The following is a 307-nucleotide window of genomic DNA, read 5'->3' as shown; positions in this document are numbered from 1 at the left end:
GCGAGGCGCATTAACTTTTTAAAAAGGCGCCCCGTCCAATTCCCCCCCCCCCCCGTGCTGTGTGATCCTGCTCAGTGATACTGCAGGGAACAGGGGCTGCTTTGCCTGCCTGGAAGGGAAGGGGAGGAGGAGGAGGAGAGCATGGGAGGCTGTGCTGGATATTTGGAGAATGATGAGAGCAGCGCATGTGAAAAAGTGGCTGGGGATGGACCTGTGTGCTTGAGGAGAGTGCAGGTGTGGTGACAGCCCGGTGACAGCAGGCAGCCATTGGGATTGAGATGTACGGATAGTCCCTGCTGGCCACAGA

Source organism: Calidris pugnax, unplaced genomic scaffold (genome assembly GCF_001431845.1).
Source record: "Calidris pugnax isolate Ruff unplaced genomic scaffold, ASM143184v1 scaffold128, whole genome shotgun sequence".
Taxonomy (NCBI): Eukaryota; Metazoa; Chordata; class Aves; order Charadriiformes; family Scolopacidae; genus Calidris; species Calidris pugnax.
This window is presented reverse-complemented; position numbering follows the sequence as displayed.